Raw genomic sequence first — 24,433 nt, 5'->3', positions numbered from 1 at the left:
GTGTTAACCATCCTCAAAAATGTGGTGATTGCTAGAGTCTGCAGAAAGAAAGTGCATTAGACTATTATATACAGGAAAAGAACAGTCTTCAATGTGTGTGCGCAAGGGGGGCGCATTCTGTGCAGCCCTTCCCCTGTCTCTCTTTTAGCATTTCCATTAAGCACATGGGCTGGCGGAGGGAGAGGGTGCACCTGAGTACAGGGGACATCGCTAGAGCTGATAACAGCTTGGAACTTTGGTTTGGTTGCTTATAAATGTAGGGATCATGTGAAAAAATTTAGAGTCCCATGGACTTAATGGGGCTTCGAGCCAAAGTTTTGATTTAGGCTATATGTGAAATATTAGTGACAGAAGAAACAATTTGGAGACAGCAAACTTGATCCACCACTGACATACTGGTGTACACCAACACAGAACTAGAAGACTACAGAAGTGAACAAAGCCTGAATCAAACAGCCCCAAACTTTGGCTTTACTCAAAAAACCTAAGTAAGCTTAAACTTCTAAAATAGCCCCTCTGCATTCCTGTGTTACAAAACCTCTGCCTTTTCCTTTGCCTCTGAGTACAGTCTTGATCTTCCTGGCCTGGAGTCAGCAAAAGACTAAGGTTTTGAGAGAGGCTATGGAGGGAGACACTCAGTGCAGCTCCTCCACCAGCATCCGAGTTTAGGATGTGCAATCTGGAGCAAGTGGGCAGGGCATGGATGGGAACATATACTTCTACAGGTGGCAAGGGCAGTGTATATTGATAAACAGAGACGGGACTGATAACAAGAGACCGCAAAGATACAGTGATCCTGTGATAATTTAGAAGGAAAATAATCTCTCCTTAAATTAGGGGTAGGAAACGTTTTTGGCTGGAGTGCAGAAAAGAACGCAGTGTCTACCTTGTAAGGTGCCAGAGTGCCGGCATACCAGAAAAACAAAACCGGGGTGTGGGGCTATGTGGCAGAACACACTGCATATTAATATAGTTAATAATCATAAATGTTGCTTCAAAAATTTTTTTACAGTACATACCAAGTTTCCTAAAAATTCTAAACCTTGTAACAATAAATAAAACTTCATATCCTACCTTTGTTTTTTGTATATTCTCTTTTTGTTAAGCATGTTGTGATGAGAGAGAGGGGGAAAAAAAGAGAAAGGGGAGAGGAGAGGAAAAAAAGGAAAAAGAGAAGGATGGTGTCCCCGTCGCTGCCCAAGTCTCCCAGCGCCACTGGCTGTGGCTCAGGCCCACTGGTCCAGGGCAGTGTCTGGCAGAAGGAGGCAGTGACACCCCAGCAGCAGCTGCTAGGCCTGGGGTGCTCAGGCCTCCCTGACAGTCCTGGAGCAGGGGCAGCCCAGGCCCAGGGTTGGGAAGGAGAGCCTGGTCAGGGCTACGGCAGACAGCCGCCCTGTCCCACCTGGGTGGGGGCAGCACCGGGACACTAAGCACCAGAGCTGGGCGCTTGAGGCAGGGTCAGGCCAGCCCAGCCAGGCCCTTGGGAAAGTGGTAGCCAGAGGAGAGCGAGGGCTAGGTGAGAAGTGGGGGCTGCCTTGGGGCTCTGTGGGGGTAGGCTGCATCTGCTCGGCTTGCAAGGGGATGCCACCTGTCTGGGGCAGGTCACTGGGCTCGGAGGGCTCCTGGCTTGGCCTCCCTGTGTGCTGGGCAAAACGTGAGTGGGGCAGAGCCACCCTCACTGCAGGGGTCCGGCTGCAGGAGTCCCCTGGAACAGGTGCTGTGTGTGGCGCTCTGGGCTGAGCCAGCCGGGAGCCTCCAGCACAGTGGCCCTCTGCAGCACCTGCCTGGGCCCTGGCCCACCCACACCTCCCCTCCAGGAGCCATGCCAGGCTGGGGTGTGCAGCCTGGGGCCAGCGTCAGCAGAAAATAGACAGCATCCCTGCCTGTGTGCTCTTGACTCTGCCCCCAGTGCCCATCATGGTGCTGAGATCTGTGGCTGCTCCAGAGAGCCTGGAGTAGCAACTTAAAAAAAAATATTTAAAAATAATTTCCTCACACACCTCCTGGTGTGCTAAGGAAAATGTCTTTGTGTGCCACTAACTGGCATGCATGCCAGGGGTTGCCTATCCCTGCCTTAAATTATTTCCAAGCAGGTCATTTGAGCAAAGATGTTGGGCCAAATTCTGTTCTCATATCTACTGGTATAAAACCAGAGTGACTGTACTGACTTCAGATTTATGCTACTCTCGTCAGGAGCAGAGTTTGGCCCCTTAGGTCTAGCTGACCTTACGCCTGAACAATGTGTGATGTCAGATTTATTCCAGTACGTTAATGTAAAATGCCTTCTGAGTTGAATCACAGACAGGATCTACAGCATACTAATAAGAAACAAAGCATTTTGACTTCTGCACACACCTCCAATAACAGGTCCTTTAAATGTCACATTGTAGTCTGATTCATACATATCCTGTGGAGTATATTAAACTGACGTAGAGAGCGTCATGCATTCCTGAGGAAATACTATCAGATCCTCACATTTTGTTTTTCTGATTTTCCAAGGTCACATCTACCTCCATAAAAGAGCTAAGAGGTTTTGTGAAACACAAAAACAAAGAAATTCCAGCATCTTTCTTTTACCAGATGCATTTCTGTGCCTTCATTCATTGTCTTTACTTTCCTATTACTGGTCTGAATTCACCTGCCCAAGCCCAAGTAGGAAAGGATCATAGGAAAGTAGGGCTAGAAGAAACCTCACAAAATCATTTACTGCAGTCCCCTGTTCAGGGTAGGATCATCCTGAACTAAACCATCTCAGTCAAATGTCTGTCTAACCTGCTCTTGAAACTTCCAGGGCTGGAGATTTTACAGCTTCTTTAGGTAGCCTGTTCCAGTTCTTAACCGCCCGTTCTTCCTGTCTCCAACCTAAATTTCTTCTGCTGCATTTTGAGGCCATTTCTCCTAGTTATGTCCCCTACAACCACAGAGAGAAAAGTCTATCTTCATCCTCTTTGTCATCTCCCTTCAGATATTTGAAAACTGTTATCAAATCCCGTCCTCAGTCTTCTCTTCACTAGACTAAATGGTCCTAGTTCTTTCAGTCTTTCCTTCTAAACCCTGCTTCCAAGGTTTCTAATAATTTTTCTTGCTCAACAGGAGTCTCCATCTGCAGTCAGTGGGACAACTTGTGGTGGTTATCACTTTCTCCAGTAGTAGAAGCCTATAGAATCAGAATTTTAGATATTTGATTCAGTATCTCCTCTTTTCTTTGTTAATTGATTTTACAAGCCCTATTTCAAGAAGTATATATTTTACTAAGCCTACACTTCACTATAGGTATTAGTGGGCATGCCTACAACACAAGATGCTTTACTGCCCAGTAAGCTTAATGCAAACTAACAGCATGTGTAGATGTGCCCATTGTAGAACAGGCCAGTGCCTTGATTTAGTTCAGATTTGTGACAATGGCATTTTCCATTCTTGTACTGTAATTACAAAATTGCAGTTTTGCTGTAGTAATAGCTCACCTCTCAGGAACACATCCTGATTCACTGCGCAGTACATTCTTAAGTTACAAAACAGTACTTATGTCCTAAACAGAAGGAGACCTACCTTTAGTAATAGAGAAGGTCCTAACTGGAGTCATAATAGATAAATGTCAGACATAGGAAGTGTGTGAGATAATAAAACAAACATATTGGGTTGATTCCTCTCAAGATGAAAGAGTACAGAAGTGTCAATTGTATTAATCCAAATACAGCAAAGAAAAAAAGTGCAGTTAACTAGAGATAACAAGAGCAAGCATCCAAGACGCCAGCTGTGATGGCGAGAATGGAATTTTAAATCAGCTAGTTCTTAAAAAAGGACAACATAATATGCCACATCCTAGTTATTTAGCCTTTCACAGCATTTGATTAAATGAGCTTGGGCTCATGAAAACTTATGCTATATTATATATATTATACCCCCACACACACCCCCTTGTCTAGATCTATAGATAAGCAGATACATTACCTGGCTTCCCTGGGGTAAAGAGATTATCAGTTATGTAAAAATTCCTGTTATCTGAAATAACCTGACAGGGTTTCCAGATAACGCAGAGCAGGGGGAGAGGGGTGGTGGCTGCATGTGGAGCGGCAACAGCACAAGGTAGTGGGTCATGGCAGTGGCCACTGCGTGCGAGCGTTCCCCTGCCCCTACCTCCGACCAGCTGGCCAGAAATTCCGGTTAACAGAATTTCCAGTTACTTAAATGTTGGATAACAAAGATTTTACTGTAGATAGATACCACCCCCCCGATCTATACATAGATACCATGTACACACACACACACACACACACACACACACACACTTTGGTTAGTCTACAAGATGCAAATCTACCCTGCCTTCTTTTGGAGATGCACATGTGTGCATGCACATACATACACACACACATTCTAAGACACAAAGTAACTCCTCCCCAAGGTCTTATATTCAAGTGGTTTATATGGCCCAGGAACAAGTGTCTTCATTCTACAGCATCTAAATGGCTTCTCTCTAGCCTTATTCTTTCTTACTGGAGAATCAAGAGAACTCACTTCATTCACTTCAGAGTAGACTGTTACTACTCAAAGACTGAGCTAAGAAGACTTTGGTCAGACTATCCATGTATAGACTGCTTCTTTCTAGGCTTCCGCTTCATGCACAACGAAAACTTCATGTTAGTTTTCTTCCTCCATCCCAATTTAATCCCTGCTACAACTAGGGCAGGCAGAAGAAAAATTAAATCTTACTTCTTGGAGGAAGTCTAAGCAGTAACCAGACCACTACTGTATACTCTAAATATGCTTCATATAGAAAAAGAAGCCTAACAGATTTCAAATACAACAAATATTTTTTTTTATTAAATACTTATTCTTGGGGTGATCATGTTCCTTGAATCTCTCTGGCTTGCTCAGCTCTAGCAGGGGTTGAAAATGTTCATTGGACAAAACCAGCAGAACTTCTTGAACAGGCATTTAAAACAGGGCGGTCCTGGCAAAATCAGGACATGTGGTCTCACCAGTCACTGTATCACCCCAAATCAAGTGACCTTCAATTATCTGTGATATTGGCATTTTATAATATTCCTATTATGTTAAGCTCAACTGCATAGATGCCTTATATATCCATTTTATCTCCAAATAAGGAGACAGGTCCTTTTGCTCAAGTTGTGTATTACACATGCATCTGGGAAGATTTTTAAAGAAATTCCTTATTAACAAAGATTACAGTAGTCATGGAATACATTTGTAGAGGCCTGGCTTTGTGCCCAAAAGCATTTCTATGATCAGCTATAGAAGCAGCCAGGCATTTCCTGCAGGCCTAATTTTTCTGGGAATTCTCTCCAGCCTGTAGAGGGTAATTTTTGATTCACATTCTCTCAGCCCTTAGTCATGCTTTCCTTATATTGAAATCAATCATTCACATAGCCTAAAATGCTTTTTCTGTAATGTTTTATAGCATGTCCTCAGACAACTGAGGTAACGGATAGGCAAAATACTCCCAAATATGAAACAGAGACGTATTTAGGAGATATTCTGACATGTCTAACATACTTTAAAGTACGCACAATCAGCTTAATTTTGTCATGACAATAGCGCTAATCCGTGCAGGCAGACCCTTGTGCTCAGCCCCACTGAGGTTACTTGTATACCTCAGCTTGTATTCCCAGCTCCAGACAGCTTGGGAAAATAGTCAACATTAATCTTGCACATATAGTGCATCATATCCCCCTGAAGGATCCCACAAACTTACTATCTACACAAACAAAGCATATTGAACATGCATGTATTATGATATGAGAGCCAGTCAGAAAATTCTCATCAAAATGGACATTTGTCAAAAAGGCTCATTTTCATTAAAGGTCCCCAAACTGAAAGCATTTCAGAATATTGTGGACAGAAGCTTCAAAGCACACAAAAAATTCAGATTCAATTTTTTGTTAAAAAACCCCAAACTTTTTTTCTTGGGAGTGGACCCAACTATCCCTTTCCTCTGTGCCACATCATAGTCAAACCAGTTCTAACAAATCCATATCTCTGTATATACTTCTTTGCAGACCTTTCAGAGTTTGCTTCGAGTCAGTTACAGTATTATCATCAGTCACCACTTCAAATACATTTGGATCTTCCGTAGAACGTACCAGAATTATAACTCATTCAACTCTAACTTCCCACGCATATATTCTCTATTATTCACATAAAACAAGTGCATATTCCTTCAGATTATACAAAAAGTCTGTGCCTGACTCAAAAAATAGCACTCCATTCCAGTTCAGTGCCTTAAAAATAAGAGTCCATCCCATCTAGTTCTACAAACCTATCCAACCTGGGCAATGAATAAGGCAGGAACTCTCATTTAATATCTAGTATGCAATAATTAAGCCAATTTTAAGTTTGCTTGTACAACCTTAATTCTGGCATTTCCTAGCTTCTCAGGATTTGACTCTGCAATGCTAATATCCTCTTAACATTCTACTGTGGAATGCTAGCTTTTAGAAAAGAAAAATAAGGAGCCAAGGAACGGGTGCTGGGATCATAATAGCCCAGCCAGATGCCTATCCAACCTCCTCGTGAACACCCCCAAGGTAGGGGAGAGCACCACCTCCCTTGGGAGCCCATTCCAGAGCCTGGTAGCCCTAATTGTAAAGTAATGCCTCCTGATATCAAGCCTGAACCTGCCCTCAATCAATTTGTGGCCTTTATTCCTTGTTATCCCAGGTACTCCATTGATACCCTTTTAAGTTGCTATGAAACTATGAAACAAAGCCATCGTGTTGAGTCATATTCTCTCTAGAGGATACACAAAGAGACCTATCATCTGAAGCAAAGAAATCACTGGCAGCAGTTGTGCCTGATGTCTTCTAGGAAATTCATCTTGCAAAAAGGATGGGCTAATATGACTCAGAGAGCTGTTTGTTAACCAGTTTGTTTAACAACAGGAAGTTTTAGTGGTGGTTCTTGAGTGACGTGTGGTCAACTAGAATGTAAAGAATTAGCAAGCCCCATAGGCTTGGCTCATTTGTTATGAAATGCAGTCTTGGTAAATGGATGAGGCTTGGGTTTATCACATTAGCCATCTTGATTATGTTCCTAACTCTACCATATGTAACCTTTTCAGTCTCTCAGGTATGTAATCTATAAAACAGATACTCCCCCTCTATGTGACTTTGGTCAGGCTGCAGTTGGAGTACTGCGTCCAGTACTGGGCACCGCACTTCAAAAGTGATGTGGCCAGCCTGGAGAAGGTTCAGAGGAGGGCCACCTACTTGGTGAGAGAGCAGCAGGACAGGCCCTACGAGGAGAGACTGAGGGACCTGGACCTGCTCAGCCTCAGCAAGAGGAGGCTGAGTGGGGACCTGGTGGCTGCCTACAAACTCATCAGGGGAGATCAACAGCAAATAGGTAGAGCCCTTTTCTCCCCAGCACCACCTGGGGTGACAAGGAACAATGGTAATAAGCTGATGAAGGATAGGTTTAGGTTAGAGGTCAGAAGGCAATTTTTTACAGTTAGGGTGGCCAAAATCTGGAAGCAACTTCCCAGGGAAGTGGTCCTTGTCCCTACCTTGGGCAAATTCAAGAGGAGGTTGGATGATCACCTGTCTGGGACTGGAACCCAGTATTCATTCCTGCCTGTGGCAGGGGGTCAGGCTAGATGATCTGTTCAGGTCCCTCCTGACCCTAGCTACTATGAAACTATAAATGGGTTAACTGATATTTGCCTCTTCTAACATAGAATATGGGTCCTTGTGCTCAACCAAAAGTTGGAAGCAGTGTTTTGGAAGATCCAATTCTACAACTCACTGTCTCGTCCTTACTTGCACAACAATCCTCTTCCTTTTATCTTAGGTCAAAGGGCATTTAATATTGCTGCTTCATTTACTTACTGTATGGAACCAGGCAGACAACTTCACATCGGAGGGCACACTTGGTACAGTTGGTACATAGGGGGTGAAAGTTCAGTGCAACGGCAGGTTTACAAAGTTTAGCAGCAAACCTTTAATAGTCTGTACAGGGCAGTGATTCTTACAGCACCCTGGGGTACCATGAGGTCATTTAAATCATGCCACAGGGTGCCACATAATATTAGCACCATTAGATGTGTAAACACCTACATGTGATAAACACAGCAATTTCAAACACGAATCCATAGTGTGAAGACCTGGTGTGGATTTTCTGAGTTCTTCACAAAAGAAGAATTACTCTATTGTTTTTTTCTATAGTCAAAAAATGAGTGAAAGAGTTGGCATTTTCTGATAGATGCCTTGACTCCAAGGAATGCCTTTGAGTTTAACATGGTTGAGAACCACTACTATACAGGATGCGAAAATGGTAATTTTAGAGTTTTAGACGGGGGCCAGACTTGGGTGGATTTTCACTAGAACACTAAAAGGCACTTCTCTCTCCCCAGGATTGCTCCCTAACCAAATCCTAAGTTCTTTCAGCAAACAAAAATGTAACAGAACTATTCCACAAAACTACAGGGAAATATTTAGTAAAGGCAGTTTTACCATCACCACTCTCCTCTAAACATCTTTAAAACTGTCTGAACTTTTTGCACTGAAACATTCAAAAAGAATTCAGCCTGAAACAGAGAACCAGCATGGAAAATTTTAATCCAAAACATTAAAGTTTGTCAACTCAAAACACAAAGTTATAATGGAAAAAGTTAGTTGACCATAACTATAGGTCTTACTATGAGCTCTTTTTATAACGATCAATATTAAACCTTTTTTGAGTGGGTGGTAACTAATATCCAGAGGAGACAGAAATGTAGCAACAGGCAATGATATCCAAGCTGGCCTGGCTATGACTTGTTAAAAGGATAAAAGTTTTCTGCTTGCAGTTATATTTGCTTGGATGTAGTAGCAAGCTCAGACATCTTGTGCAGTGAAGCTATGAAAAGATGATATAATCATATGGCCAATGCATGACAATAGATGAATGGAAAGAGGCAAAACAGGGAAGAGGAAAATCATGGCCATTGCCACCTGGAAAATATCTTTACTTACCAAAGCACCAATGAATATTTTATGGCCAGAAAACATGGAGGACTTTGTCTTTTAAGGTTTAACCTGCAAATGTCCACTCAGCTCACATCAGTATAATTAAATTCATGGTACTCTATTTTTGTACCCCAGGACAAAGGAAGAGCCTGCTGAAATTTGAATGTTAGGGCCCAAGAAGCCTATATATTTTGAGAGTAGATGCTAGAGCACTAGCCTATATTTTAGGCTACTTCTCAGCAATTGGGATACATCAGGGGACACATCCCAAGGGAAGCACATACCACATGGGCTGCAATAATGTGAGCCAAGGGCTCCCCTCTCCAATGCTTCCCCCTCCCCCCTGCATGATGCATGTGGGAAGCCCTTCCCCACTGCTGATAGCTCCCTCTGCCTCCAATTCACCAGCTGCCAGCTCCCCTGCTGGGCTCCCATGTGCTGTGCTCCCCCTTGGGACAAGTGCAGGAAGCAGAAACTGGAGGGGAAACCCAGAGCAGTAAGGGAAGTGGAGGCTAGGTGGGAGCCCAGGGTCTGCAGATTAACCCCTTGCAGGTCACATGTGGCCTACAGGTAGCCAGCCGGACAGCTCTGTTATAGTACAGTCCTTATATGTATGACTATTCCCTTGTGGATACCTGGTTTATGGAAGAAGAAACATTATTTATAAACCCAAAGTATGATCATTTGAATCTTTTTATCTTTAAAAAAATAAATAAATAAATAAGATTTTTGTTCCAACATGGTCATCAGATTGAAAAGGAAATTATCTGTAGCTTCCCAAACAGAATTTGTTTTCTTTGAAGTCTTGTATAGCTTCCCATTGAAGCAAAAAGTCAGAAGCAGAAGAAATTAAGTTACCTCGTCTCCCAGCCACATATTACTGATGGCTATATCCCTGTTAGATTAGATTTGCTTCGGAGAAGGCTAGCTACCCTATTGTCCTCTTTTGTATGAGTCTCCACTCGTGCAGTGTTACTGTGGATAGGAATTTCTGGCATGCTAGCTCCAATATACTTTTTGGACTATGAAACCAGCAGCTAAAAACATAGATGACATGGACATCCTGTGGAGTAACAAGCAGCACTACAAAAAGGTATGGGAATTCAAGAACCAATACAAGAAGGGTTGGGACAGTGAGAATAGGGGTAGTGCAGGGAGAAAAATCAGATCTGTTCAACGATGAGCTGCACCAAATTTCTGGCTGTCACCCTTCTACACAGACCAAAATGCTATTGAGTAGCGAACAGCATCCTTGAAATGCAGTTGTGAGTGGTAAGATAGAGAGCAACAGTTCTCTGAGACAGAGAGGAGGAGGAGGACCAGGAAAAACTAGAGGACTTGTCTGGATTTCAGGATCCATTTGGAACATTGTAGAATCCAGACATAGCAGTGGAGGGCATGGCAAAGCTGGCCTGATAAAGAAGAATCTGCTGCTTGAAATGGCATATATTGCTGCAGAAAATATGTCTTATCATTTTCATTAGATGCCTCTTACACAGACACTCATATAAGACCCCACAGGGACAGTAACTATTGTATTTTGGATTTCACATGGAATTAATTCTCACATAAATGTGATGGGCTACAGCAAGCAGGGTGAACCAAGCAGTGGTTAACCAAAGACCAGGATTATTTCGCAGCTAGCCCCTTGTCTACACTAAGGCTATGGAGTTACTTTGACTGATCACAAGATGAACATGAGCCACCAATACAGTGTCACAGCTGGTGAAGCAAACACAACCCTGGCTTGCATCCATAGATGCTTCTCAAGTAAATCTCAGGATGTCATCCTCCTGCTGTGCTCGGCCTTGGTGAGGCCGCAGCTAGAGTACTGCATCCAATTCTGGGCTCCACAATTCAAAAAGGATGTGGAGAAGCTTGAGAGTCCATAGGAGAGCCATGTACATGATCAGAGGGCAAGAGAATAGGCCTTATGAAGAGAGGCTGAAGCCACAGGACTCTTCAGCCTGGAAAAGTGCAGGCTCAGGGGGGACCTGGTGGCTGCCTATTAGTACATAAGGGGTGTATATCAGGATCTGCAGGAATGCCTGTTCACCAGAGTGCCCCAAGGGATAACAAGGACTAATGGTCATAAACTCCTCCAAGACCGTTTTAGGCTGGACATAAGGAAAAATTTCTTTACTGACCAAGGCCTGGAATAGACTCCCTCCAGAAGTGGTACAGGCACCTACTCTGGACTTATCCAAGAAAACTTTGGATGCTTATCTTGCTGGGATCCTTTGACCCTAGCTGATGACTTCCTGCCCCTGGGCAGGGGACTGGACTTGATCATCTTCAAGGTCCCTTCCAGCCCAAATGTCTATGAAATCTATGAAATCCCCCCTTCCACATTTAGTGCACTCAGGAACTAGGCTTCTGCTTTTTTTCTCCCTGTCATAAACCCCACTAAATTTCGGGGTGTTTCTAGGATTTCATACAGATTTCCTAGCATTTGACTTACTGATAAGGCATGTGTGGTCTTGTTGAAAACCCAATGTTACGCTGTGTACACTTAGGCCATGTTCACCACTGTATGTATTATGTTATGCTGCCTGTACGTATCCTTATAATTTTGGACATGGTTTAGTCAAATTAACTGATGGATTCATACTAAAGAAAAAGGGACCAGGCAAAACTGCTAAGTGTCTCTCATCATTGTGTTACTAAGGCGACAACAATTACTCAATGTGTTGTCTGCCTGTATTGGGCAATTCAACCCCTTAACAGCGAAGGCATCTCAGAGTAATGGGCCATTAGCTAGAAGAATTCCAGTTGCCCTGGCAGAAAAGAAAAGTGAGGATACTGAGACTCCTGAGCACTTACGACAATGTTGAGGGGGCAGAGGAAGGGAAGGGGGTTCTAGCGTGAAGGTATTTTAGGGGCTATCTGTGAGGTGATCCCGGTCTTTGTATTTTCCCAGGCTTGGAAAGAGTCCAAGTCCCCAGTGGTTAGGTCTGGCAAGATCAGCAGGAAGGTTGATCTCTGGAAACGTTGGGCACCTATACACATGCTCCACGTGGGGCGGGATGGGAAGACCTGCTCTCAGGAGCTGCTCTAATTAAAAATGCCATAGCATCTCATGTATTGTGTCCCATGTTTCAAAATGGCAATGCTTTAAACTAAAGCTCATCCCTGCTGCCATTCTGTAATGCGAGGATGCTGAATACATGAGATGCTGTGGCGTGCTGGAGCGTGCTGATTCAAATGCTCCAGCAGACTCAGTTAATTAAGTTTGCTTCGACACGTTCAAATCAGAACACACTGAAGCACATGCAAATGTGCCTGCTGGCAGGACTCTCAGAGGGGCAGCAGCCACAAGGAGGGTAAGACGCTTAGCTTGGCTTTTTGTTCTGTCTTCAAACTATACAGCCGTTTTTCTTATGCACTTCTTTCTCTTATATAATACATCCTTTTGTTGTTTTGTCTCTTTACTGATTGCCTGTGGTACAGTGTGATCTTGAGGGGAGTGATATTCCAAGGCTAGCCCGTTCTATGGAAAGGGAAACCTAACATTTCTTTCACAAGGCAAAGGGAAGCCATCTGGAGCTGGCAGAGATTGCCCTGCTGCAGCTGTTAGGTCTGATATAAGGGCTGTGGAGTTGAAGCAAGCAGAGACCAAGGTTTGCTCCAGGATAATGCCTTATCTGTTCCTTGAGATAAGCAGAGGAACAGTGGGGAGAAACTCAGGGCTTTGAGGGTACCCTGCAGATGGACCTCTTCAGCCACATTTTCCATAGTGCTTAGTTCTGAACAGAATCTCTCTCATTTTATATTCCTAAGCTTTCCCTAGCTCAAGAAGGCTCCTATCTCATCTCAAAGTTAATTGATAACATATGCTGCTCATTAGCACTGCTTGAGAGCACACCTGTGCTGCTCTACAACCTTAAAATAACCTTGTGCTGAGGCCAGGCTGGTACTAGGACATCAGCATTGCGTATGGGTTCCTCCACAGGACGAGCACCCCTCAAGTAGGGGAAAAGGAAATGGCTTACATTTGTTGTTGTTGTTAATGAAGGACTCTGGGCACGAACATCCTGTCTTTTGGAACAGGAAACTAGAAAAAGAGAAGGGAAGCTGATATTCAGAAAAACAAAACAAAAGAAAGCAAAGGAGCAGAAAAAGTAAGTTGCATTGGATGTAAGGCAAGCTGGAAGATCCCTCAGTTTTTGTAGTTGTAGTTTCTGTTATATCTCTTATGAATGACAGCTTCCCAGATGGTCATAGGTTACCTGCCATGTCTGGTACAATTAGATTTAAAAAAAAGTCTTATTAAGCTAATAAGTTATTAGCTTATAGTTTTTAAATGTTAGCTCTTTAACCTAGAAGACCAGATTCTAAGCAACTGGTACACTATAAATACTAATCGATAAATATAGCCAAGTCTAAATTCAATCCTAAATACTAAATTCAAAACAATATATTTTACTAAGATATGGCTCGGTTTAAACAAAAACTTATAAACATATACTGCCTTAAATGCAAATGGTTTTTAAAAACAAGTATATTCCTGTAGCCAAGCCCTATGGGATGTTGAATTCTTAAAATTTCCAAAATAATGGAACATCAATAGAAGGTAAAGGAGAGCAGGACCTCCCAGAAATTGACTATGGGGAAGAAACTATAAGTTAAAGGAAAGTGCAAAGTAGAATTAGGTAGTGTTCATATAATTCTGTCTACAAGGCTGAGTGTAGCAGATGTCTCATGGAAAGATTTTATTTTTTTTAAAGTTAAATTTAGAAGCAATTTGTCAATTGTTCTGTATATTTTATTAACCTCGTTTTTTTTTATTGCTACATTACGTAAAAGTCATAATTCATCCACGCTTGCTCCTTATTCCCTACCTGAAGTCATCCTCTTTGGGCTGTTAATATTTGTATTGATTTCCACAGCAACCCAGTGTGATATCGTACATAGACGATTATGATTTCATGTGGGGAATAAGCAGAGGCATAAATGCTGAATTTTTAATGGATAAGAGGTCCTGTTTTCATGCAAACTTTTTTTTATTACTAAAAAAGCCCCCAGGAGAATGTACAGAAGTACAACAAAAATTATGTCAACAAACAGTTCTTCATATTGTGCAGAAGGTGCCTGATACTCTAAGAGAGCAAGCTGCCACTTGAGGGCCCTAGTGTGTTATTGCTTATGCACTGCATAGTTAGCAATTTCTTGGCATTCACACAATGAGTGCAACTGGGCTCTGGTAGATGAAAGCAGTGTTCTGCCTTTCAAATTTAGCACACAGCAGAGACTCTAGTTATACAAGGTATAATAAAAACAAAAGACCTTAAACCACAGGAGGAGGGGTGACCCAAACTATATTACAACTAGTTCTTTCCCTACATTTTTGAAAGCGCTCCTGGAACCTTAACTCGGGATACAAACCAACCAACCAACTACTTGGAACACACACATTTTTTTCTGCACTCTTAGATGTGGTTTTGATAAGCTTCCCTTGATCTGTTCCAGAACTATTTATTGGGATGCATGTGGGGAGTCTAGAAATTGAATGATCAATCCATACAAGGTGTAAAATGGGGAGGTGAAGAATGAGACAAAGCAAATATGTTCTGAATGTCTCTTATTTCAGAAGAAAAGATGAACATTTGTCAAAGGCTTAATATTCCACTGCTATATTCAACTATCTTCCAGACTCCAGTGCAATGATTCTCAACCAAGTTGCTGCAGCACTCTGAGGCACTGCAACGCAGCCCCTGTGAGAGGGAGGAGGCAAGCACTGGCTTCTCCAGATGCTGGGCACCCTGCACCTGCCCCAGCACCCCAATAGTAATTTCTGTGGCCCCTCCCACCAGCATGGGAGGAGCAAGGGAACAAGCTGTGCTAAAAAGAGCAGCCCCTGTACCTACCACCACTGCGCTCTGAACTGCCTGCTCTGCTGAGGATTGGCAGAAATGAAGCTGTGCTTTTTCAGTTTGGTTCCTCCCTTCTTTCTTACCCCCACTCCCCATGTTCCTGGAGCTGTGGAGAATGGTGGCTCCAGGCACTGGCGTTTAAGTTCCTGAAGGAGCAGCTGCAGCAGCAGGGACTGCTCATCCCCTCAGGTACAACCAAGGGGCACAGAAGGGCCCTATTCCTGCCACCCTCACCTTGCACAAGCCTCTGCACCAGTGGCCACTGCTACCCCTTCTGCTTCATGCAGGGACAGCTGCTTCTTTCAGAGATCTAATGACCCACCCTTAAGCAGCCCTTCCAGCCACTATGCACCACAAGTTGCCATGCCCTCAGAGGTGCCCTGCCCACTCTGCCATCCCATAAGATCCTTTTAAGGGCGCTACAGGGTGTGAGGAGGTAAGTACTGTAAAAAATAGATAACTCTCTAAATGGGGTTCCACTAAATTTCAAAGTTACTGAGTAGTATATAGCAGATTGCTGACTTCCAGAGGCTTGTAGCAGGCTGCACACATCAGGCCATAGCAGTCTGGAGGCTTGCTAGGGCTACAGTCCAGCTGCAAACAATCAAAACCAACTGCAGGCTGCCTAGAAGGACTGGGCCAGTTGAGATTGATAATCAGCTGGCACACAGGTAATTAGAAGGGCTCCCAGGGGACAGAGAGAATAGAGATAGAAGACTGTGAGAGACAGAGTGGTACCAAGCTAGTGGTGGCAGAACTGAGCCAGTGTACTCCCTCAAGGTCTGGAAAGAGATCTGAGGTTGTAAGGCTAGAAGCAGCAGCACTGAGCCAGGGAACTTGCTCCAGAGGAAGAGAGGGAAGACTGCAGTGCTGAGGGAGCAGCACAAAGCTGGAGTCTCCCTGTCAAGATCTAGGAAAAGATCCTATGTAGTAAGTTAACCCTTTACTGACTGTGTTTATGTTTGTTTACTGATTTATGTTTAATGGTGTTTTCTGTGAGGCAACTATGCCTAGGAAAATAAAGAACTGTGTTGAGTTTTAAAGACTATTTGAGCTGAGCAATCCCTAACCTGGTATAGGCTGTCTTTGGTCTTAAAAGGCTGAGAACCACTGCTGTAGTGTGACCCAACAGAAACACAACAAACTAATTTGGGTTAGAGTCCCAAATATGAAGAATTAGTTCTGGAACAGATGTCACCACCATTCTAAATCCCTGTAGGCTATGCCTGTGTTCAGGAAGCTAACAGCTGCAAGTGCAACCATATTAAATGGTTGGCTGTCACAGCCTTGCAATAGTTTAGCTTCTCCACAGAACTATTTTGTGAAGTCTACCATTTGCTACAAGTTCACAACTAGTGCATGGAAGAAGCAAAAAGGGGCTTCACTGTAGCCTAGTGGTTATGGTACTCAGTTGGGAAGGAGGAGTTCTAAGTTCTGGTTTCTAATGCCAGAAACGCTTGTCCATTTTGCATTGAATAGATAGAGCCCAGAATCCTCAACTCCCTCTTCCGAAAGTGGTGCCCTCCTCACTGAGTCATGAAGACACACTCCTTGTGGACTGCTTTACTTTTAGACCTTTGACTTTTTTCATTCATGCTTACCAGTAGTCCATCTTAAACAGGAGGACCACCACCCATGGCCTGATGGTTAGGGATGTCACGTGGCCTGAGAAGTAGAAGATATATTTCAAAGTGATGTGGACCTAGCATCCAAATCTCTCATTTTCTTGAGCACCAGATTACTGGGCTTATTTGCCTTCTGGAGTGAATCCCAAATGGACACATCCCATTTAGTAATTGGATTAAGCTGAACCGTAACATGACAAGTTTGAAATGAGGTTGACCTACCATTGCCATCTCAAGAACCTGGAGAAGTATCACCAACAATGTCTCCAGAAGGTCCTCCACATCAAACGGATGCCCTCTGCACACATGCCAGCATCCTTGCTGAAACCAATCTTACCAGCCCCAAGTTGGTGATTCTCAAGCACCAACTTCATTAGACCAGACACTGGTGCAGATGTCCAATTCTCAACATTCAAAACAAATGCTCTACTCCCAACTTAGTAATGGGAAAGCTTAGCTGAGACCTCCAGCAGCCATTGGAAATGCTACACGTACACACTGAAGGCATACCTAAAAAAAATGAATGCCGACATCAAGAACTGGGAGGACCTAGCTGTCAACCAACTGCGGTGGTGCCACAATGTTAACCAAGCAGCAGCCCATTTTCAAGGTAAAGTAGAGAAGAAATAGTGAAGGAAGGAAAAAGAGAGGAATCCCAGCCTGCAGCCTACACTTTCCTGAGGAAAAACTTCCAACTTCAGGCCACAGATCTATCAATAAGCCATGGTAGAGACATCCTCAAATTGAGGGATTACCAATGACCAGTGCTGTCCCTGGGAGGGGGTGTATCAGGGCGACTGTCGTGAGCCCTAAGCTTTGGGGGACCCTGTGGAGCCGGGCAGATCAGCCATGGCCCCTCCTAGTACTGGTGACTCTGCACCACTCGCCACGCGCGCCCCCCACACCATCAGCTTTGCATCCGGCTGCTCGCCACTCCCCCTGCTGCCATCAACACCACCAGCTTCTTTGTGTCCAGGCCCCACAGGCTGATTTGCCCCGGTTCCTGCACCCTGCTAGGGTCCTCTCTGCCAATGACAACAAGAAGTGTGTGAACAGCCATAAATCTGCCCATCAAAAGAATGGGAGAAGTATGTATCTCCCTGAAAAAGAAAAGGATTGCCTTCTGTAGGCACAATGGTTGCCTAATGTCCATTGTCAGAATGAGAAACTCAGGTGCTTTGGAGGTGAAACAGGATTTGGGCCATTGTGTACAGTAATATGGGTTTATGATACTTTTATTGAAAGGGTCTGAAGGGTGATAGAAAATCATTTGATCTCAGCTGACAGAACTGTCCATAAGTGACATAACTTACCCACCATAGAAAGCACTGGACTATGTCAAATGAGAAGCCTGCTATTTCAAGTAATTCAGATCCTCAAGGGCATCTCTGCTAAACCAGCCAACATAAATACGAAGTGTACAAGCACAGATTTTTTTCAGATTTCTAGCTTCTAATACCAGCAGCACAAAACAGAAATTAATTGGGTCTCTGATCCTGCAGTAACGTCGCTTAGCATTTGTATGTCTGGTTAACAAAACTTCAATTTGGAGATCTGTGTCAATTGACTGTTGCTGCAGCACAACTCAAAGAATTATTAGAAGTACCCTGAAAAGGATAACAGCAGTGTAAAGAGCACCTCTAAAACAACAGTACTGATTACCCTTCAGTCTGAAGGCACACTGGCAAAAAGCCAAAACCTGTCTACAGTGAAGTCAATAGTATAGTTCACAGATTTCAGGAGAGCAGAATCAGCACCTAAAGATGCCTGGTTTGAAGAACATGTAAAGATTAATGATTCTCAACCTTAAAAAGCTCCTTTGCACAGTAAGAAACATGTTGAAGACATCATACTTTACTCTCTCTGGCAATCTGAAGAAATGTACCTGTGGAAAGTGAAATTTCCTGTCACTACAAAAAATGTCAGAGGGTCTTAAGGGCAACATGTTGCCACAAGCAAGGGGTTGGAGATCACTGTTGCAGATGGCAAAATCCTGGCTCCATTGAAGAACAAAAAAATAAGCCTCTCCTTTTTTCTTTCTTGACCCAGTTGATAGCTAGAGCACACATCCAATGTACAGAATGTAAAACAGGATTAATAAAAGGAAGGAAATAAATGCATGCTAAAAATAGCACAAAGCAGTTAGAGGAGATTAATATTTCAGCTATGAGACCTATTTCAGGTAGCAGTTAATTTTTTTTATGCTTTCATCCAGTTTCTTAGAGTCTTACTTTCCAGTTGCAGTCCAAATAGCCATGTGTTCTATTTTCCAGAGCCTGAAGATCTCAAAATCAAAATGTCACTTCTGATTTATCATCTGTGTTTAGCATGTGCTTTATTATCCTAAACTCTTTCCAGCCATTTTATAGTTTGCCTGCAGCATACAACACAGGCAGTTCTGAAGATTATAATCAATACCACTGTGCTACATTTAAGTTCTAAGTTTAAATTTTTCAAGAGTTGCATGGTTACATGCAGTGCAACATAGAAAAATAAATTAAAAATAGCTCCCTCTCTCCAACAAGACTGTTGGAAAAGAGAATCTTACAGGATTAAGTATGAAAATAGTAGAACACAACAGACCATTTTTCTGTTCACAGGAAAATTCATTCTGCATTTTCTAACCTTTGCATCCTTAGTTCAAACTGAACTGCCAGAGGTACTCAAATACAGCTGAACCATCTTGGTTGCAAGACTGAATTTCTACAGGGAGAATGAAAAGTGTTAAAAAAAAAAAAAAAAGCCATCAAAAGAAAGAAATGGTGTTCTGGACTGTCAGGATTGTTGTGCCCTACAGCCTCCTGCATAAAGTGGGGATAACAAGAGTAGGAACCGACTGAGTTCTGCCCTACTGAGCCACTAAATAGGCTTTAGATCTGGGTTTTAGTTACCTTTATGAAGATGGGGCAAGTTTAATTCCAGAGGAATGAAATAAGAATATGACAGGCAGAGCTGGTAATGAGGCCAGTAGCTAAGTTTGCATAACACTTTTTGTTACAAGATCTCTTTTTCACTTGGTCGTAACACTGCCAAAGTTTAAGTACTTGGGCCAAACTCTACTGTGCTTACTTTTTGTCTCCAAGTGAGTTTTTAAAAAGTGTCAATGAATGACGTTCAGGAATTTCCCAGCATTAGATTTTGGGGAGAGAGAGAGCATGCACAAGCTTTCATGGGCTGAAGCTCACTTCATCAGATGAAGCTTACTTCAACAAACAGGCTGTGTGAGATTCTTTTTTCATGGAATGAAGAGGCTGGTAGGCAATCTTTTCAGCCTGAGGGGGGCTGATAATTTGTACATAACTTGCATACAAACATAAAAACTAACTTACAGCTACACAGCCTGCCCTTAGGGATGGCAAGCCATGAGATACAAAGCTTGGTAGTTCAGGCCAGTAGGGTAGCTCTGAGCAGCTTGGAGCCGGGTCTGATCTCTCATCTTGTGCTGCTCTCCCTATGCCTGATTCAACACAAGGAGCAGGGAGAGGAAATGCTTGGCTAGTTGCTCAGTAGCTGCCACAGTAGCTTTTTTTACCAGCCACAAGCTGCACCAATAGACAGACAAATACCTGCCTGTCTCCCCCAGCTCAGCTGTATACACAGGAGTCCACCTGAAATGGGAAAGCAGAACAGAACTGCCAAACATACCCAGCATATGGCAACTGATGTTAAAAAAGGGCAAAGTGCCACCCAATACACAGGGGCAGATTTCTGTTGCTTTCTACTTGCTCTGTGTAACTAAGCAGCCAAAGGGAACTACAACCATCTGCATATTTTTTGCTGGGGATTTCCTTGCCATGGGTTAGGGTTATGGGAATGACCCCAATGACTGTATTGCCAACAAAACCAACTTTGATGTCCCCAGCTTCTGCCTGAGGGTAAGCTGTGTCCTCTCTATCCCCACCTAATCTACAGCTTATTGGTGAATCTCAGAAAGTGGCTCAAGTTACAGCAACCCCAAAGTCATTCCAGTCTGTGGTGAGGTTCAGGTAGAGCCAGTGAAGCTACTATTCTGCTTTTCTCTGGGCTTCCACACTGGCAATGAAGCATGAAAGTGCTAGAATCTCTCTCCTCCTTTCTCTGCAACACAGAAGATGCCCAATGGGGACAACTAAACAAATACACTGAGGAGTGTGAAGAGCTGCTCAGAGCATTCCTGGCTCACAGTCCAACTGCTCCTGGGCTGCAGAGAAGACAGCAGTAGGGAGCTGGGGAGCCAACATCTTCCACCAGAGGTGTAGCAGGATGTGTCCATGTTCAGCGGCAGGTGCCAATGCATGGGGCAGAGCTGGATCCTGCCATGCTAACTGCACCAGCTTCAACAGTGGGGAGAGCAGAGGTGGTAGTAACGCACAGTGGAGAAGCAGCAGCTGGAGAAATGCTGCCACTAGGAGAGGTATCTCTCTGTAGCAGGGCACTAAGGTGCCTGCTACTGGCGTTGATAATAGGGCTTAGGTGTCAGTCATCAGGGCAGCACAGCCCAACAGATTGGGTCAGCTGACCGCCAGGGGGCTGGGCCTGGCCCATATAAACAGAAGAGGCTGAGGCCAGAGGCAGTTTTCTTCTGGCAGCCTAAGAAGCGGTAGCAGCTCTGCTGCAAGGCTGGGCTGAGCAGGGTAGTTACCATCTAGCAGCCTGAGGAGCAAGACCTTTGCTGCTGAGCCAAGCCAAGTAGTACAGCCAGACCATCTGCCTGATGCTGTGAGTAGAGAGACCCCCTGGCAAGGAGGTATGGCAAGAGGGCCAGGGTGGCACCGGATTTATGTTGTAGCCACAAAGCTCATTCTGGGGTTACAGCTGGGTTGGCTTAGAGTTGCGTTAGAGCCAGGAGTTGGGTTGGTGTTATAACCGGTTGGCTTACGGTTTATGTTTGTGTTACCCTGGAGGACTGGGTGAGGCTATAAGGGGATGGAGGAGGCCTCATTAGGGGCTCCCCGGTACAGTGGGGTGCTCCCAGCGCAGTAGAGAGTGCTGTGTTTTGGGGTGGCCTGACCCCAGCCCAGTGGGGGGTGATTATTGGGACAGGCTCAGGGGAGATCCCCAATAGTGGGGGATTTTCCTGGGTGCCTGGAGTGGGCAGAGCATTTGGGTGCCAGAGTGAAGGCACGGCAGTTGGCGCCGGGGGTGCTGCGTTTGGGGTGTTGTGACCCCAGCCCTGTGTGGGACGGTATTTGGCCCCAGAGCGGGTGAGCGTGCGCGGGAAGCGCGAGACAGGCCCAATGAGGGTGAGAATGTGAGGAGCCCGAGGCATAAGCCCCAAAGGAGGGGGGGAAGCCTACTAGGAAGCCCCAGAGAGGGGCAAGGGCCAGCATAAAAGCCCGAAGTAGGGCAGAGTGCGCGGTTGGGGGCCCGAGGCAGGGCGAGCGCGCAACTAAGCCTGAAATAGGGCGATCGTACGAATAGGAGCCCGGAGAGGGCAGGGCGCGCGGGACAGCCCGGAGAGGTCTCATACATAGTAGGGGGCTTGGAGAGGGTCTTCATCGAAGAGGTCCCTGTGAAGGGGTGCATACCTAGAACGTACAAAGAGACATAAGAATGTCTGGTACACCTGCGAGGCTTGGGGTGTGCTAAAGTGGAGGTCGGAGGCACGCGTTACCCATAAGGCTGGGGTGCACTGGATCATGGGACGGAGTAGGGCCGGTACAAGAGCACCATGTCCAGGGGAATTGAAGACAGCCTCCCATATAAAACTATATAAAACCAAGACATGGCGGGTGAGAAGGAGGGTGCGTTTGAGACCCAACTTGGCATGGTAGGGGCGCCAGGGAAGATCATGGCCGCTCCTGAGCCCTGCCCCGTGACACTCTCCCATACTGTCACCTTCTTCTTTGCTGCTGACATGGATGTCAAATAGCCAAAAATAGCACTGGTTATTGGTGACATCTCCACTAGCAGCAGTGAATCTCTGGCTGCTTCTCCTATGTTACCACCACTGCTCTATCCTCCCCACTGCCAGAGACGGAGCTGAAGCTGGGGAGATGCAGTGAGCAAAGGGGCACATATTGCCCAGGGTACAGTCCTGGTCAGTCATGCCTCTGCTTTCACCTACCCCCTGCACCAAAAGTGTTGATTCTAACACCTCAGTTTAAAAACCACAGGGCATGCTTTAAGAAAGTGCATTTAAATTCATAATCAAATACAGGTTTCCTTAGAAGTTACCGTCAACAACCACAGTTTATAACCCTGAAGGCCACCACTGCCAAGGTTTATAGGTAACTAAGTTCTTGGGAAATGTTTGTTGCGGTCTTGTTTCTGTTTAAGAGCGGATGCATATTATCAGTAAATTTGTCACTGCCTGAGAGAACGTCTGGGCAGAGTGTAGAGCTTATGAAAATACAGCCTGAATTTTCTGTAAGAGATGGAAAGGTAAGAGTTAAGCTTTTTTTCTCCAAGCCCCAAGTCTCTAAGTCTCTGCTCTTTTGTCATTCCTCCAGTTACTAGGAACTGGCTCATTATTCTTTTATAATTTGGTTCATCCTAATCTAATTTTAGAAGGGGAAAACTTTTTTCTGAAATCCAAATTCTGTCACATTAGGACAGAGACTTTTATTCCAGCAAATATGAGCCAAGGAATACTCTGGGGATCTCTTGTGAGACTGTACCATGCTAACACTGAGCTTAATTGAACATGAGCATTTTTAAGCTTCAAAGCCTGAAAACCTATGCAAACCCATTTGGGAATCAAAATTTGTTAAATATAGTACCCTTAACAATGCCCTGCTACCACTACCAAGGTTCTCAGCTAATAAATCTTCACTGACTGGTGTTGTTCTAAATCTACGCTTCTGAGATTCTGAGCCTACAACTACAGCTGTAAACAGCAAGGCTGCTTTAGCAATAGGTAATATATGTATGTTATCTATTAGTGGCCACAAAATCTTAACTGCACCACTGATTTAACAAGATAAACAATGTTGTATCTGTACAAATAGCTTGCTGGCAATTCATGTCTTTGGAAGATGACAATTTCCCTTTATTATATATGTAATAAATATGTTGTATATAATAAATAGAACTCACTTAACATGCCAACTCATTGAAAACCAGAAAACATAGGAAAAGTTTGGTTTAGATGCTTCTTGTTTCAAAACTTTTTCAAAGCTGTTGAAACATCACTTTTTGACATTTTCAAAATGAAAATAGTCATTTTGGATGATCAAAAATACTTTTCCTTCAGAAATGTACTTTATGCGCATGTGTGTGTCTATAAAAGTATGTTGAGAGGGAGTATTTCATTTGACCCATTATGAACTTTATTTGGGGTTTTTTTTGGTTGGCAAACATTTAAGATTTGGTTTAGTCCCAATTTAGGAGTAGAAAACCTTTTTTAAAAGTCTAGCACTATTATAGACTCATATCTGAAACTATCATTAACTCATAGAATTGAGCATGGGATGAGAGAACATCCTGCCCAGCCCTGCTAAGAAGTCACGTTCCTGGAAAATGTAAAGCTCTAGGAATGTCCCTAGACAGAAAGTATCTGAAGAACTGAAAAAGAAACATGTAAGAATACATCATAGCAATTTGTCTTCATTCTTAACTTTATGCATGAGTCGGCCTAGGGAAGTTAAGTAGGTGCATATGTCTATGCAGGTTCAGAGCCTGTGTCTGTAAGCTCTTAGAGGTAAAGATAGTGTCTGTTTCTGAGTTTCGCCATGTTCTGCCTGGTTCAATGTGGTCTGAATCCTGCTCAGAAGCTTCAGGCAAAAATCATGGTATAAATATTCATCTCCGTAATGTTTAAAAATACCTTGGGTATGGTACGCACATACAAATGTAGATATCTAAGTAACAAGCCACACTTATACATCATATTTTAATCCATCTCTGTTAAAGTGATAGGGAGCTACTATATCTACATTGCCACACCCTTAGCATGATGCAAATGAGTCGGGCCACACTTTACATAATAATTTGTCACTTGACACTTTTTCTCAAGAGTTAGCAATAAAGGACCGACAGACCAGCTGGGAAG

General features: G+C 43.9%; 1 protein-coding gene across 1 annotated transcript in view; it reads right to left on the bottom strand.

Annotated features, from left to right (window-relative positions):
• DDAH1 (dimethylarginine dimethylaminohydrolase 1) overlaps positions 1–24,433 on the bottom strand; it is a gene marked incomplete at its 5' end in the record, with an annotated part of 101,290 nt that overhangs the window by 3,047 nt on the left and 73,810 nt on the right. The window lies entirely within an intron of this gene.

This window comes from Crocodylus porosus, unplaced genomic scaffold (genome assembly GCF_001723895.1).
Source record: "Crocodylus porosus isolate Cpor-Errol unplaced genomic scaffold, CroPor_comp1, whole genome shotgun sequence".
NCBI classification, from domain to species: domain Eukaryota; kingdom Metazoa; phylum Chordata; order Crocodylia; family Crocodylidae; genus Crocodylus; species Crocodylus porosus.
The sequence above is the reverse complement of the archived record's forward strand: the minus strand, read 5'-3'. Positions and strand labels throughout refer to the sequence as shown.